The sequence below is a fragment of the Anser anser genome (genome assembly GCF_964211835.1).
Source record: "Anser anser genome assembly, chromosome: 4".
Taxonomy (NCBI): domain Eukaryota; kingdom Metazoa; phylum Chordata; class Aves; order Anseriformes; family Anatidae; genus Anser; species Anser anser.
In genome coordinates this window covers 10422728-10438300 of record NC_139724.1, presented here as the reverse complement: position 1 = coordinate 10438300, position 15573 = coordinate 10422728, and the positions used below count along the sequence as shown (strand labels likewise).

General features: G+C 36.3%; 1 protein-coding gene across 9 annotated transcripts in view; it reads left to right on the top strand.

Annotated features, from left to right (window-relative positions):
• The window catches only part of GRID2 (glutamate ionotropic receptor delta type subunit 2), an 804597-nt gene that overhangs the window by 301152 nt on the left and 487872 nt on the right, over positions 1-15573 (top strand). Inside the window, exon 2 of one of the 9 annotated variants that reach the window (XM_083834802.1) lies at positions 4853-15573. This exon is cut by the window's right edge and continues 23883 nt beyond it. The exons of the other annotated variants lie outside the window; for them this stretch is intronic. The gene's annotated coding sequence lies outside the window, so the exon portion shown is untranslated. The remainder of the gene's footprint in view (positions 1-4852) is intronic. 9 annotated transcript variants of the gene reach the window in all.

The window sequence follows — 15573 nt, the reverse complement described above, 5'->3', positions numbered from 1 at the left end:
TGGAAGAGGTCCCCAATGTATGAAGTTTTACTTTGGAGTGCCTTAGTAGAAAATGCCATGGGACCTTTTTTTCCCATTTGAGAATGAAAAATGTCACTATAGTTGCCAGACCTTTGATCACTCCTCTGTGATCATTTCTGGGCTTGCAGAGCTCCTATGCAGATGGCAAAATACGCTGATGTGATATGTCTCCGAAATGACAACACTTCTCGTGCTAGAAAGAAGCACGGTGTGCGTCTGTGAGGAATATTTGTGTTGCTGTTACCATGAACTTACAGGTAGTGGACCTTTGGACCTTTTTTCTTTGTCCTCTCTTGGGAATTTGAGTGTATAGGAAGGGAAGACTAATACCAGCTAATACCATGAAGGGGTATGATTTAAATAGAGATGTTGTAAGTTACAAACACGACATCTGCCTTTCTTGGCAAGAGAACTGAGAACCTGGAATGAGAATGTTTTGGAACTATGGGGATTCATTTCAGAACAAGGTCAGAAACATAAAAGCAAATTACATGGGCCAGTCTGAACATTATTTTTCATTAAAAATCAGTGCCCAAGCTTACTGTTAGATGCGTTATTATGACCATATGTTAGGACTAAAGAAAAACAAAATGCATTTGGAAGATGCCATTGATCTTTAATGAGTATGCTGTCTGTGATTTAATGAAGTGTATAGCTTGTCTAGTTCATGAAGTGGAAGGGATTTTCACTGGGGACGTGTTGACATGGCAAATGCCTGGTACATTTTAGCCTTCCTATTGTCATTTTCTAGGTATAGTTTGCTGCAGCATTGAAGGTGGTTTGACCTTTGTAATGCAGTAGAATGACAACTGGAACTTGAAAAGAATTCCTGGTGAAAGGAAAGATTAACTCATTATGGCAGGATTACTGTTTTCAATAACTCATTTTAATCTGAGTTCTTTTTATGTGAGAATGAAATGTGAGAATTAGGTTATCATTGGTGATCTTCTGTATAGCAAAACAATGACAATCTCTTCATGGTGTAAGCTTTTTGAAATTTTTTTCTTCTGGAACGAGGAGTACCAAACTGCTCAGTTGGTTGGATATTTCAGGTTTATCAAGTTTCTGAATCATTTAATTCCATGGAATCCTGGTAGTTCACTTTCCATAATTTCTGTAATTCCAGTTTTCACACAGAATTCACTGTAAATGATCAAGTACATGGAAGAAGTCTAACAGCAGCAGTTGTTTACCCAAACATTTACATCACAAAATCACTAGAATAATGGATTGTGTCAGTGAGCAGCTTGGTAGCTCCTGGTTTTTGTCCCTCACAGGCAAGGGTCATTGGACATCAATACTAAAAATATCAATGCTTCACTTAAGAATGAGAAAGCACTTAAATAATGTCAAAAAAAAAAAAAAAAAGTGGGGGAGAATTTTATACTGTGTTTCTGCGGGTTCACCTGACTGTCACTGATGGCAGCTGAGATGGTGGGTAGTCCAGGACTCTTCCTCTGCCCTTCTTATGCATGCCAGAGGGCCCTTGGGCATGGTGAAGGAGTACCCCCCCTTGATAAATTAGTCCCATTATCATAATTTTCACCTCGGTCACTTTTTGGGAGGCTTAGGCCAAGCACTGTGCTCAGCAAAAGAGAAAATCCTACTTGTTTTGTCAGCCGATTATATAAGAGCTTGATAAGGTTCAGACATGCATTGAACTCTGTTAGCCACTTTCTATAGTGTTATTTTTGCAAAAGAAATCAATTGTACATGTCATAAGTTGATTGAAGTTTTGGCAAGTACTAGTATATATCTTAGAGGTAGTGTGCAGCTGAAATCTGATATGTTTCAAAATATGAGGAACAGGAAGTCATGGGGATAAAAAATACTCAAATGCTGCCGAATCTGGCATTTTCCCACTGTCTACCATGTGATTTTTTTTAACTTTTCAAGTGTACAAGATGTCTTTCATGATGTTTGCTTTTGAGATCTCTAAATCCTTGATTTCCAGAAGCTAAAAGATTTGCTGAAAGATAAATATCAGTTTTCTAGTATATTATATCTCTCTCTACTCATCACTGTCAGCACATTGAGCAGGTGGTCCTTTGGTCAAACCCATTATGGATGTTCCTAAATGTTTGCATTGTTATGTAGTTCATCTGTACACATATTATCCACAGTAAAAGTGCCCTAGAGAACCAAAAATGCATTCAAATACATATAATTGTTAAGCTTCTTTTCTTTACTGGACACAGACGTGCCTGTAACATCCAATATTTTTGGCGATATGATGTTTTCAGAAGCTTGAGATTTTCTAAGCAAATATACATTTCTATTTCTCCTCTACCTAATTTAAGTCACCTCCTTCTTCAATATTGATTTCTGGAACTTATAGAGCATCTTTAATTTAATTGTTATGTTAATCATGAACCTGAGCATACAGTCTTGTCCATCAGAACTGAAAACCCCCAGGATTTTCCTCGCCTAATGTTCAAAGCCTGAAAATGATGAACAGACATGACAAAAAAATTGAACTAATTTTTAAGCAATATACAACTGCCATTGATTTTAGGTGTTATTTATTGCATCAGGCAATTCCTTTCCAAATAGGTGCTATATTAAGAATTCACTCCTTTACACTGGTAGATAAGAAAAATGAGTAGAAGGTACTATACAATATATATTCAGTTGGTATAAAAAATTAAGCACTGAAATGACAATCAAGGCTGAGTTCCATTTTCAAAACCATGAAGACTTACAGGTGTGTAAGACAAACTTGAAAATGGAATTTAAACCCCCTAAGCTATTGAAAATTGTTCTTAGCCTTACAATAAACTCAAACAAAGGGACTATCCATGTGTGTCAAGTTAGGCACATGCATTAATTCTTTTGCAGAATCAAGGCCTTAAACTTGTTAGTTTAAATAGCACTGTCCTATTTTGCATTCAGGAATTACACTGACTCTTTGCTGACTCTTTGTTTGAATCTCCTCACAGCAGGAGCTCTGGGCGGGCTCCATGCAGTCCAGGTGCACGAGCAGCTTCAAAGTAGTCTCCTCCATATAGGAGGAAAATAGGATTGATGATGAGAGAGAGGGAAGAAGGGGACTCAAAAAGGGAGGTGGAAAATTAAACAACATGACTGTGTTTGAAAACCTTATTAAGTTTTTCAAAATCAAATGCCAGTACTTTGAAAATTAAAGTCCTGACTTTCAGCTGCAGAGAATCTCCAGCTGCCATTAACATCTGCCCATGGCTGATCAATGTCCCTTCTCCCTCTGTATCAGAAAGAACCCTGTGGTCTACTAGTTACACGCTCATGTAAATTGTGCACATAGATATTAACCAAAGTCCCTATAATGTTTTTATTGTTAAAAGGTAAAAATGTGTCCTATTTGTCTTGCTGCTTTGAACACTGGCACATTGTCTTCATCTTCTGTTTGTTCAGCTGTCACCTAAATACCCAGGTTGTATGATCTCACTTCAAAATAGCATCCTATCTGGCAACTTCAGAATCGAATGGCAATTCTGTGGGTATATGCATTATGTCCGTTTAACTATTAATCATTGTAAATTGTTTGTAGCCCAAGGAGCCATTAATAATGTTCAAGGTCTTTGGAGGAGAGGGGGACTGTGATGTCATTCTGTTGGTGTAAGAGAATAGTTTTGAAGGCAGGTGGTGGTGGTGGTGTGGCCAATGTTTCTTCACTACCTTCTAGTGTTTACACCAGAAGTTTTGGAGGTAAGGTTGTGAGACTAGCTCAGTTTCGTGACACAGTTTTGGAGCACTCATCTTCAGAAGATTTGAAGTAAGCAGATCTGAAAGTCTGGCTATACGGATACTTTCTAGTGCTTCCAATTTAAAAATAGCTTGAGGTTGCTTGAAAACTCATTTAGAAGTACCTATACAGAGGAAGCTTTCTTTTGCCTATTGAATGCAGCGTGTAATGCAGTGTGACCACTTTGCTCTGTTATCTTTTCTTTGCGGAGTGATCAAAACACAAGAAGCCCCGATTTGGTTTGTTTTCACCCAGTTTTTATCAAGTGCTATGTCTTTGGGGGCCACTTTCCTTCTTTTTTTTTGCACAGGCTTCTCAGGAATCTGGCGGAGTTCAAGTTCTTTCATCAAGAAAAGATTCAGGGTGATATTTCTCTGCTGTGAACACACTGTCTGCATAGGTTCTTAATATGTTAGTAATATAACATTCACGTTAGCTGTTGATGTGTCACATTGTCCTTATGTTACCCTGGATTCTCCAAATTGATGAAAACTGGAGAGAGGAATGCCAGGATGTGGCTTTGCTTGCATCCCATACTGTGTATATCTGCGTATGTGCCTCTCTGTTGGTGGATTCCTTATGGTGATGCACTATTTTCAGACATATTCTATATATAGCCACCATCATTATAAAGCAATGCTGACTTTCAGTTTCTGAGTGGATGATGCCCCACTACCAAAAGCTACTAAAAAGAACGATGGATGATGACATTTCAAAGCTTATCGTTATTTTTAATACGTTTTGAGATTCTAAAAGGAATGGTGCTCTACAGCATCTAATAATGTTATGGCTGTGTGTAAGATTTCCATTTCACAAAAGCCACCTCACTGCCTAGATTTAAAGATATTTTAATTCACAAATATTTCTTAGATGTATTGAAATAACTGTCAAGCAGATTAGGCATATTAAACTGCTCAGTAGTAACGTTTAATTCTGATGATAATCCTGGGTATCTATAAACATTAGAAGTCACAGTTGCAGTTAACAATTCTGCAACAACTTACAGTTGCAGTCAGCAATTCTGCACAACTGTTCGTCATTGCTCTGTTCCATTCCCTAGTCTCAGACCAGTTCTCTAACCAGAAATTTTCACTTTTTTTTTTTTTTCAGCGTGATGAGTAACAGAACCTCATATTATCCACTATCAAACAACTAGAGCTGTGGTTTTTATATGTATTGGGCCTTTCAAATACCTGATGCTTTGAAAATAAAACACTGCACAAGACCCCAGTTCTGACTGGCTCATCAGAACAGACCCTGATGAGCAGATAATATTGTGTTTTCTTACTGTACTGTACTTAGGTGTTACACAAATAATAAGGTGAGACATGTTTCAAGGAGCTTATGATCTTATTTATTAGCTGTACTAAATCTTAGTAATAGAGTGGTAGGAGGTCCATTTGGCAACTAAGAACTAACTCAAGAAATGTAGCTGTAAGTGCTTTAGCCAAGCTTTATAGACCCAGTCATGCAAAGAGAGTGAAATTATATATAACATAATTAATTACTCCACACAATACATACCTTGAAGCTCTTTTTTCTTGTTAGTGTTTTCTGAAGTCATACTGTAGCTTGAAGGATTGTCATGTGAGCTAGAGTAGGTTTCTGCAAAATAATGTAAGCAATTTAAATTTGGTTAATACAACTGTGAATTATGGGACATTTAATAACTTTCCTTTCCTGCGTTGTGTCTGGAACTACATAATACAATTCAAAAGGACATTTTGACATTACCATTTTTGTTTCCACATTGACAACTATTTTGATTGTTTTGCAGGGGGGAAAGACTATCCATTCCTCCAAGAAAAAGTAACCAAACCCAAATACAATGAATTATCAGGCAAAGGTTGTCTGTCTTTCATCATATGGAAACTGTTATACTATCTCCAGAAAAGAGCAAACTGACAATTTTACAGTAAATAAAGTGAAAGCTTTGCCAATAAATCTTACCACTGTTCTGTACTATGATGGAGACACTAGACTCCTGTCTCATCAAAATGATACCAGAAACAGATACTATTTTAATCTGACATATCATTTTGAGAATAAATTAAGATGATTTTTTTTTGGACTGCATTGTTACTGTTTTGCCGAGAAGTAATGTTTAGTTTCATTCTGGATAGGAGCCATTTGGCTCCTGTAGGCTCTGAATTAATGTTACCAATCAGCAGTGTCCACCTGAATTTTACTTACACAGTAAAAATAAAATAAAATAAAATAAAAAACTATATATATATATATTTGAAGATAAGCCTACAAATCTTCTCTCACTTTGGCCTATATTTATCTCTCCTTGCTTAGTAAACAAAGCATATATGTTGTGCTTTTTCTGGTGCTGGTTATCTCTTTTTTACTGCTTTGTGCTTCTCCTTCCATTCCTTTTTTTTTTTTTTTCTATAACCAATAATCCTACGCTTATTTGTGGTACCATTATTCTTTGGGAGAGAGACATTTTAAAATATTTCTATGTTCAGGAAAAATAAAATCATGCTTAAGGTTCTTTAAAAAAAAATGTAGCCATTGTTACATGTAATTGAAAAACATAGAAATATCAATTTAAGGAAAAACTGAGTTTAGAAATAACTTAGCCATGTAGTTGGTTGGGTCAATGGAGCATGTGTGTGTCCTAGAAATCACATGCTCCATTCCATCAGGGAAGTATCAAAAAAGGCAGCTGTTTCAAACATACTTGAGGATATTGTCTGTTCTCCTTTCCCATTGACTGCCGCTAGCCAAACAGCTCTATGAAGCTGGAGGATGGCTGTGGCAGAAGCTGTTACTTGCTTCTTGCTGGTGAAATGACAGCAAATTTGGTACACCTCACGTAAGAAACATATTAAAGCATTACTTAATAATACCTCACAGTAGTACAACAAAGCCCCATAATCATCCAAAATGTCAGTGTAAGAAGCAGAACTAATTTTGCCCTAGGAACCAAAAGGCTGTTCCCAATAAAACCTCCTTAATCTCTGTGGCACTATCCAAAGCAGGCACAAAGAATTATCGCCACAGTGTGGGTGGCAAATTTGAGGCCAGAGGAGCGCATGTGATTTACCTGGCACCTCGCAGCAGCCAGTGCGTTAGCTGCAGTGAGGCTGAGGAATCACGCTCACTGCTTTCCTACACTGTATACAGCTACTGTGGCTTTGAAGAAAAAAGGAGGAGCCTGGTGTTGCTGAAAATGATGATCTTAGGGGAAAATGTGAGTAGTAAAATCGGAAAAATGTATGCTGCAGCACACGGCTTACTCGAATTTAAAAGAAACATGATAGAAATCAAATAAGAAAAACTAGTCAAGCATATTGCCATTCCAGGCATACGTTGTTAGTAAAGTGGATTTACAAGGTCACTGCTAAAGTAGCATCACTTCACAATCTAAACAGAAAGTGCCCTCTGTCAGCTTCTATCAAAAGTTCACCTTAAGAAACTTCTGTACTGTGCTGTCTTTAACTGAACATAATATGGTCAATGAAAATAGGGCTCTTCTTCCCTTTTTGGCAGCCAAAGGGTTGCACGATTGTTTGATTAGAATGTGGTAAGTCAAACTGAGAAGTAAAACATGAAAATGAAACCACCTATATTGCTGGCAGCATCCCATTGAAGTGGTAGCAATGACCATTTTAGTTGTGGATTTGTCCCATGTAAGTTTTGCATAATGTAGAGTAACTATCACTAAACTCAGTGAAAGCATGAAGATACACTGCTGGAAAAAGATTAAGTAATGCTCCAAGGAACAGCAATACGAAGCAAATATCTAAAGTAGATAATGGTAATCTGTTCACATTCATTAGGATGCACTTTAATCTTCAAAGATTAGTTTATAACCTAAAGTCTTGACCATAATGACGCTTTCAGACTTATTTTTTCTACCTTCTCTGTGCATTTTGAGCTGCTTTTTCACTTCTTTCTTGATACTGCTAACTTGCTAGAAATCAGTGTTGTTACTATTTTCATTTTCAGCAGAGTACTTCCAAATATCTGTAAGGGCTGGAACATCTTAAAAGCTGGGAAGGAAAACATATTAAAGACTCTATGGTTCTCATTTTACTCATTCTCTATCCTTTTAAATGGTAAATTACAGAACCCCTTCAAAAGCAGCCTATACTGAGCACCAGATCAAATTAAAAATGTCAACACAGTTTGTATGCTTTCAGTTTCTATTTTTGATCTGCCAGCTTCACACTGTAGGTTCATGGCTATAGGCCAACAAAGCCACAATTCCAAATTCCATCATTTCTTGATGGATATTTTTCACTTTTTTTTTTTTTTCTCCTCATGGAAGGAAATTCTTTTTTCATAATGAGTACAAAAAAACACAAACTTCCCATCACTTCACAGTTAGAAGGGGGAACTTCAGTGGCCCACAAGTACAGTTCTGGCTCTCTGTGGAGTTCAATTTTACCTGAGGCATATATGTTACAAACCAGAGGCTGGTAATTTTTGCAGACTCGCCTTTACCTCATCTAAACCCTTCAAAAATAAATGAGAAGCAGACAATTCCAAAGATATATATATATATTTTTTTTTATAGGATAGATCATCCTAATAACCCTTTGGAGATTCCTCTTTCCTTCCATTAACTATAATGAGGTATCTATGCGAATGGCTTAGGTTTAAATACGTAACTCTGTGCATCTATGTTTTTTAAGTCTTGTTGTAATGTGTTGTTCTCTTTCCCAACTCCTTCTTAAAGGCTGTCTTTGACATGATGCCACTGTCCTGAATGCCAGAGTGCAAAAGGCATTTGTATTGCACCCTCAGCTTAGCCATTTCCAGGAGAAAAATGGTATATGAGTACAATTCTTGTGGGTTTATTGTTAATTAAGTTTGGACAGTATAACATTAAACTTCATTCTCTAATCCTCTTCTCTTTTAAAAAGGCAACTTTTATATGTATAACAACTATGGCTTTGGGGCTTAATAACATTTTTTAATCCCAATTTTATCCAAAGTTTCTGAGACTTGGAAAAATGATCAGAAATCTCCTGGGAAAAGTGTTTTCTGTTAGTTTATTACAATCACAAATACAGCAGAAAAATACTGAGTTTTTCTCTTGTAGTTATAATTTTCTTTTTAAAAATTACTATTTGCTTGGGAAAATTATATAAGGGAAAAAAAGAATTCTGGAGCTGAAACCTTTTAAATTTCAGGTAAAATATAATGTATGATATGTGATATTCTCATTTTAGATCCATCTATCTCCTATTTGCAATCACATCACATTTTACATTTTCAAATTTTGGTTTAAGTTCCTTGAAAACAGTAGAATTAATGTATTTTGTTCTCTCATTTTTTGGTGTTATTTTAAAGCCATTTTTTTCCTTTTTAACATCATGTTTGTTCTATCAGTTGATCCCTAAATGTATATATGTATTGTTTAATTTAGCACTAGCCAACCTTTGTACTTAAAGTGTACAGATCTTTTAGCCCTGGAAGTAGGTTTATATTAAAAACCTTAGCAAAGCAGTTTATAGCATTGATCAAATGAGTTACTGTGGCTGTTCTCACCTGGTTGTTTATCTCCTAAGATTTCAGAAAGTGAAGAAGGATACTGTGTTGTCTTCTATTACAAATGTCTGACAGTTTTGCTAAGCAAAAGGTTACTGTTTAGCTAAAGAAAGAATATAGTTATATTGATGTGTTGTATATCTTATAGTATCCACAAAATGTAGCTATAATGCAATATCAAAGTTACTTCATTTACTTTTTTCTATTTTTTTTTCCCATGACCTTCTTGGTCTAGCCTTGAGTATCTGTACCATGTTCACAAGTACTTACAAATTGGTAGGTAACATTTTTGTCACCATTAAGCAAGTGCCTGTTTCAAACTGGGATACTTGATTGGAAGAAAGAAGTTGGCAGGTTACACAGTTTTAGACAATTTATAAACAATAAGATTATTAATGTAAGGAGCTCAACAAAGTGTTATCAATGGACGTATTTAATGTTGCAGGCTTAGCAGATGTTTTACTAGCAAAAGTGTGATAAGGCTAAGAAGGATGAGATTTGCATTCCTGTTCTGCTATACATTTCTGCTTCTTGTCTATAAGGACGAAAATAATATGTTTTTTTTTTTTTTTTTATTACTTGTAAGATGAAAGATTTGATGTAGCAAGAAATGTTTAACAAAAATATGTATTTGATGCACCCATTTAGTACCCAATTCAGTCTCTTTAGTCTCTTAGTGTTCTCCCCACCCAAATTAATGTCCCACAGATGACCTCATTTATCTAGTACTGTTAGATTATTGACCATTGGATTAGTAAAAAAAAAAAATCCTAGCTCTTACAGTACTACTGGTCATATCTCAGAGCTGATCCTTCTTTTACCCATGTGTGTTTATGACAGTTCTTTTTCAAGAAGAGAGTAATAGTATAATGCTGGGTGGATTTCCCTGTAGGACAGGTTTTATAGACATATAAATAAAATGAAGTTTGCACTAGAAAAACTGTATTCTGTTCAGCAGACGCATTTGTCTTCCGTAACTTCAGTCTGTCCTTGCTGGAGAATCTGTTAGGGAGATTTACTTGTCTCGTGAACAGATAAGATTCATGCACACAAATGTATGGCCATACATCCTACAGACTAACATTTGTATCTTTAAGAGTGGTACAGAATACTGATAGTCAGAAAGGTTTTGCAGTCGGATTAGCTTACTTTCCCAGGTTTATATTGTTCAACCTTTTTGTTCAGTAACAAAACACTCTGTTCCTAGGGTGGAGTGATCCATGATCTTCAGACAGCAAAGCTCACTGATGTCACTTGTAAATAGTCCAAACCAAACTTATTCACCAAGTTTCTTCAAGAATAATTCTTAGTGTCAATTCCTAAAGAGTGTAAGGAACCAAGCAAGAAATAAGGTCCTCTTAAGGACATTCAGCAATCAGAAAACTCATTCCAAAAATCTAAATGTTCTGCAAAGGTGGGGAAAAAAATAGGCAAATGTTGCCAGGAAGCCTAATATGGAATATTTTTGTAGAAACTGATTATCATAACGTCTTATGCATTCAGCTCATCTTTGTTTAAATAGTGCCACGAAGTTTTACTGTTTCTACAGAACTGCTTGAAGGTCAATAAAAAGATCAGATAAAAGACGTCTTTTACTTACCTTTATTTTCAGACAAATTATGTAAATTTGACATTAAGATGTGCCTTGTTATAGAATATCCAAATATTCAAGTATATTTCTTAATATTCTTTGTGTTGGGAGCTTTCTAGTTTCTTCAGTTTTAGATTTATTTCACATAGTGGCCAGTGCAACAGCACACTGAAAAACAGGCATTTTTGAGGCAAGATGTTCTTCCTTCAATAGCAAGAATGAAAAAGCTCTTTTGAAAAGACTCTGTTAGCAAATCATATTACAGAAAAATATTTATCTGCAAGTTATGTACTATATATCAGACTTCGGAAGAAGAAATGTTTCAGAAGACAAAGAGCTAAGTGTTGTAATTGAAAATCACTGAAATGAGAAATATACATCTATATATAACAGATAGCTGCTAGGAAGGGAGAAAATGGTAGCTCTTTCATTCTTAAAATATTACTAGGATGGAATGAATTGATCCTATTAGAGGCAGAAAAGATTTTTTCATTAATGCCACTGGGACCAGAATGTTTCTTTTGTGTTGTCCCCTTGCAACTTAACTCCTCGCTGCCTTTTCATCCTCCAGGTATTGTTCTGCTTAGGGTATGTACTTTAGGGAGTGCTACTACAGTCATAAGTAAGAGAAAATAAATGTGTTCGTAGAACACATATCAGTGTTCTAGAATCATAGAATTTCAGTGTTCTTTGTATTTATTTCTTTGCAGCCATTGTTATTGGCAAAGAGAAGGACACTTGCTTTGGCTACTACTGACGCTAGGTTAAACTGTTGTGTACTCTTCAATTGACTGATACCAGATTAATGCATCTCAGCCAGTTAGAGCCTGACACCAATTGCATAGTTCTGAAAGGCTTTCATTATTTTCTTTGTATCAATCCAAAATAAAAATACAGCTAGAGTAAGATTCTTTAAAAATCCTCTAATATAGCTAATACTCTTTGACTTCCCCAGATGTGCCTGCTGCCCCCTGAAGCATCACTTACTCAGGCAGCATATAACACGTTTAAACCCTTTCTTCTGAAACAAGGACTTGTCCTAAGTTTAGATACTTCCAGACAAGTTCTTATCTTAGTAAAGCCAGTGTAAATCCAGACAGATTCTGTTCAGGTATTTTTTGTATTTACAGTTCACTGTATATCATAAAAAACTACCTGTAATGTCACTCAGTTGTTTTTCTTGTTTGGCAGAAAGATTTTACAGCAGATGTAGTACCTGAAAACACTTCTAACTCATCTTAAAGAATGAAGTATGTTACCAGTTTTATTTCTTTAGACTTGTAAAAGCTTCTATAAGCATAATATCTAAATGATGTGTTCTGCAGCTAACAGGAAGATACTTATCTTTTCTACTGTTCATGTAACTACCCTGTCTTCTCCCCACTTTTGCATGTTTTTAGTATTCACCAGTGACACTACATCTGAAATTTAGATGTGTTTGGCTTAGACCAATGACACCAGTTTGACAGAATTCATTGGGAAGGAGCATCAATCAAAAAGCTAAGACTGAAATAAACTGATTACTTTGTCACTGTGATTCTCAGGCTTGGCTTGCTGGCACACCATTGTCAGAATAGAAAGTGATCTTTCTTGTTCTCCTGAAGGTGTTTTGAAAATACAGTTCTTGATGCATTAATACAAATACAGATGCTTAGTTGATACCGTATCCTTTTGCCATATTCCTTGTTGATACTTCCTAGTTGCTTCAAAAACCTCAAATTCATGTTTTTGCACTATTTACTAAGTAAAAGCATTGCTGAGAATGAATATACCTTCTAATACTGAAATGTCCTGAACTAGGGGAAAAAAAATAGGGGGGGGGCAACAAAAAACTCCTTCCTTGGATTCCAGCCTAGGTAACTGTTACAGCAGATCTATGTACGTTCTTACTCTGGGATGTGTGAAGCAGAATGGATGTAAAATAGGACCATATTATTGTGTGCTTACTCTGGGTTGCTCTGAGTGAAATTTTGATGGTGAAAGAGAAAGTACCATCCAGAAGCATCTGCTTTGTAGCATATTTCCTGTCTAATGCTGCGTAATTTGCATGTGGTTCATATTTGGCATAAATGTGATGTATTCTCCGATGACAATACAGAAATGCACTCTGAGAAATCTCAATGAAAACCAGAAAGGAAATGGCATTAAATATTTTCAGTCTCCAGATGAGCAAGCAGCTTATACCACTGGTGAGAAGGAATCACATGCACTGGAAGGCAGAGCACCAGAAAACAGACAGACGTACGAACTCGGGCAGCTAATCGCAGTGCATGCCGTATTACTAAAAATGCACTTTAGGGAGAGGCATCAGTGAGCCATAATACAGGGTGCATTTGAAGTGAGACATGTTACACACTATGCTGAATTTACATTGAAAGCTGTTAGAATTATATTTATTTGGAACATTTTTATCTCTTCATAACTGAATGGCTACATATTTATGCAACTTTTGAGAGCTGAAGAAGAAATTTTAAACAGCTCTCAAAAATATGGTGATAATTCTATGTCTGGAGAAACTTCTCAAAATGGTCTTTTTGCTTCAGCCTTTACCTTGGAACCTTTACCTGTAAACCAACAGAAAATTGGGGAAAGAGCCATAATGTCTGGAAATTAACTTGTATTATTGATTTACTTTAAACAGCTCCGTAATAACAATGTAAAAACTCTGATGCGTTAAGAAGCTCTAATTCAAAGGTAGCTACTGAAGAGCCTCTTGCACTCCCCCAAAGTTAAGCATCTCTGCCACTAGTCCAGGGAAAATATCTGCTCAGCACTCAGCAGACTTTAAAATAATAATAATAATAATAAATAATCTGTACTAAGAAAGGAATAGAAGCCCCAACTTGAGTAGCGCATCCAGGTTTGGGGTCTCCAGCACAAGAAAGATGTGGACCTATTAGAGCAAGTCCAGAGGAGGGCCACGAAGATGATCAGAGGGCTGGAGCACCCCTCCTATGAAGAAAGGCTTAGAGAGCTGGGGATGTTCAGCCTGGAGAAGAGAAGGCTTTGGGGAGACCTCATAGTGGCCTTGCAGTACCTAAAGAGGGCCTACAGGAAAGCTGGGGAGGGACTCTTCGTCAGGGAGGAATACGACACAGTGGAATGACTTTAAACTAAAAGAGGGTAGATTTAGCTGAGCTATTAGGAAGAAATTCTTTGCTGTGAAGTTGGTGAGGCACTGGAACAGGCTGCCCAGAGAAGCTGTGGGTGCCCCATCCCTGGAAGTGTTCAAGGCCAGGTTGGATGGGGCTTTGGGCAACCTGGTCTAGTGGAAGATGTCCCTGCCCATAGCAGGGGGGTTGGAATTAGATGATTTTTAAGGTCCCTTCCAACCCAAGCCGTTCTATGATTCTAATGCTGAAAAAATTACAAAGCTCTCACATACATCATAAGTGCATTATATTGTGGAACATGAAGTTCACTTTTTCTGCCCCATTTCAGACAGGCCTATAGCAGATAGACTAGAAATGTAAGGGAGGTGGATTGTAGGCAGTTATTTTTTCTTATTTCTTATATTTTCTTATGTCTTAGCAAACATCACAGCTTATTAGAAGAGATTATTGAGGTTTTCTGCCATTGACTGCAAACTTTAAGTGAGACTGAATGCATTAATATCAGTTGGATTTCAAAAAGCATGGGCCTTACAAAATAGGCAGAGTCTATGCTGAACATGAGCTACATAAACTGTCAGTATGGGCTGGTGTCATTCACTTCAGGTACTTTCAAGTTGAATGAATGCTTAAGATGTTAATTCAGTCATATTTTTGCTATGATTGCATCAGGTAGCTTTCCTTAATTTTAATAGTGTTAATGCTATTTGCAGTTCTGTCTATCCACACTTCTGCTAAGAAGTTTTAAACATCACTATAAAGACTAAGCAGATGTATTTCACATTATGCATTTTTATATTTAAATATATGAGAGAATTGTTAGAAGCTAAAGCAGTGACATATTTAGTGGCGCTCTGCATAAATAAATGCTCTTTTCTTCTTCCAGATCAACAAACAAGGTTTAAAAGTTTGTCTAGGACACTGAATTTTAAATCTGAAGTAAGTCAGCCATTGCTTTGCAATTCAGGAAATCATAAACACTGAAACAGTCCCATATCTTGTGTAAATCTGCCCTTTTAGGCAAATTGCCTTGTCTTCCACACGGCTACCTCAGGAATTAATTTGACAAATAATATTCAGAACATATAAAAGATTTAACCTCTCTTTGATATCTACTAGCTTTGGAAAATGTCCTCTGTTGTGAGACCCCATGTTGCATTTAATTTCACTAGTACCTGAGGGAACTGGTTTTTTAAATTACAGTTCTGGCTAAGAAGACATGGACAGGTTGGAACTAGATGAATGATATTTCCTAGAAAATCAATGGGTTAATTATACAGAAAAAGCAAAGCTCCTTTACACTTTTACTTGAAAGTCAAACATACTGCCCTTGGAAGTTATGACTCAGTTTTATGGAGATGGTTATTTCCTTCATTTATGAATTAAATTAATCAAGATGCTATAAGATATGGCAACAGAATACAAAGGTAGAAGAAAGAAGACATCTCAGTTTTGATTTTGGAATCAGCCATTGGTTCAGTCATTGTTCTTACTTGAATCCTTTGCATTTCCAGATAAGTCACAAATTATTACTAATTTTACAGAACAATATTACAATATTTGAAGAGGTAAATAATCCTTTCTTCCAAAGGAAGCTTTCTCTTTTTTTTTTTTCTTTGAAA